We start from the raw sequence: 2,202 nt of genomic DNA on the forward strand, positions 1-2,202 counted from the left end.
AAAAAAAGTCACTATTTAGCCATTTGAAGAGGTAGCATATGATCAAAAGCCAATGACACTGAAGGAAGAAATCCAAGGTTCACTGAAAGTAAAAGTGAAAGAACAAGTTTCCAGGGATTGATGGAATGCAAATTGAAATCTTTCAACAAATTGATGTGGCAGTGGATACACTTACTCATTCCTGCAAAGATATTTGGAAAATAGATACCTGGCCAACTAATGGGAAGAGATCCATATTTGTGTCCATTTAAAAGAGAGGAGATACAACAGAATACAAACATTTTTGGACAATATCATTAAAATTGCATTCAAGTAAAATTTTGATAAAGATAATTCAAAACAGCTAAACAGCTACTGCAATACATTGAAAGGGAACTCTAAGTGGTTCAAGCCGGATTCAGAAAAGGAACAGAATGTGGGATATCTTGGATGATGTCAGATGGATCATGACTGAAAGCAGAGAATACAAGAAAGATGTTTACTTGTGGATTATTGATTATGCAATGACTTTCAATCCTCTGGATCATGACAATCTATAGACAACATTGCAGAGAATTAGGATTCCAGAACACATAATTGTGTTCATGAGGAACTTGTAAATAGACCAAGGGGCAGCTGTTCAAACAAAACAAGGTAATACCAAATGGTTTAAAATTAGGGAATATGTGTGCTAGGATTTTATGGTAGTGGTGGTGATGGTATGCCGTGGAGTCGGTTCCGGCCCATAAAAATTCTGTGTAGGGTTTCTGTGGCTGTTAATCTTAACAGGAGCAGAAAGCTTCATTTTTCTCCCATGGAAAAGCTGGTAGTTTTGAACTGCTGACCCTAAGGTTAGCAGCCTAATTAAGTAGTAAGAGGGACACTCCCAATGAGATGTTGACACAGTGGCAGCAGCAATTGTCTTAAGCAGAGAAGCAATTGTAAGGATTGTGCAGAACCTATGAAGTTTTAGTCCTATTGTATTTAGAGTAGCTTTGAGTAAAAATTGACTTGATGGCACTTAACAACAACAAGAGGTGTAATTAATATCAAACGGAAAATCATATGCATAAAGAAGGAACATCTGCTGCAAAGGACCTTTTTTTAAAGTGTTAAAGAGCAAGAGTGTCGTTTCTGAGGTTTAAGGTGCACCTGACACAAGTCATCATATTTTCAATTCCCCCATTGCATGTGAAATTGGATAATGAAAAAGGAATACAATACAAAAATAGATGCATTTGAATTGTATTGTTAGAGAAAAATATTGAAAGCACCATGGGCTGCCAAAAGAACAAGCAAAACTGTTTTGGAAATAATATAGTCAAACTGCTACTTAAAAGTAAGGATGACAAGATTTTATCTCTCAAATTTTAGATATGCTACCAGGAGACAATTCCCTGCAGGGAGACATCATGCTTGATAAAATGGAGGCTCAGCAATAGCAGAAGCTCACCAAAGAAATGGATTGGCATAGTAGCAGCAATAATGGTGTCAAAAAACAATTGTGAGCCTGGCACAAGATCTACCATAGTTTAATTCTGTTATACATAGTGTTGCTATGAATCAGAATAAACTAGTTGCACCTAACAACAACAAGAACATTAGTAAAAATAGTTAAATTATGACTCATGTCATAAAGGTAGTTAGCAGTGTCCCAGGACAGAAGAAAAAGAAGAAAAAATAAAAGTTTGCGAGGGTGATTTTAAAAGGTTTACATTTCACCTGAACTTGAAGAATTAACACTAGTCCTCAAGGGTAAAGAGAGATTTGGAGTGAAGAGAGAAAGTACTGAGAGAGCAAGGTCATCATGTGTGAAGGATAAGAGAGAAGAACATCATGAAATCTGGCGGGCAAGTAACGAATGACATAGTTGAGAGAGCAGAAGCAGTTATGTTCCTTTTTTAGGTATTTAAGGTATCAAATCCTTCCTCTACTAAATATCTGAATATAAAACATATGCTAAAATGACTGTGAAAACGGAATGGGTGATAAGAGGAAAAAAAGACAAGTACTTTCTAGATGTCCTATTTCATTACTTGACTTCAGTTTGTTATCTAAAATACAAATGAACACTCATTATTTTGAATTTAATCTGAAGTTTATGTAATATGTTTCCTATATAAAGGTGTATGTGCACAAATTTGGATAGGTAATAAGGAAGACCATAGAAGTATTGATACATTTGGTTATGGTGTTGGAGGAGAATATTGAAAGTACCATGGA

Source organism: Chrysochloris asiatica, unplaced genomic scaffold (assembly GCF_000296735.1).
Source record: "Chrysochloris asiatica unplaced genomic scaffold, ChrAsi1.0 scaffold00443, whole genome shotgun sequence".
Lineage (NCBI taxonomy): Eukaryota > Metazoa > Chordata > Mammalia > Afrosoricida > Chrysochloridae > Chrysochloris > Chrysochloris asiatica.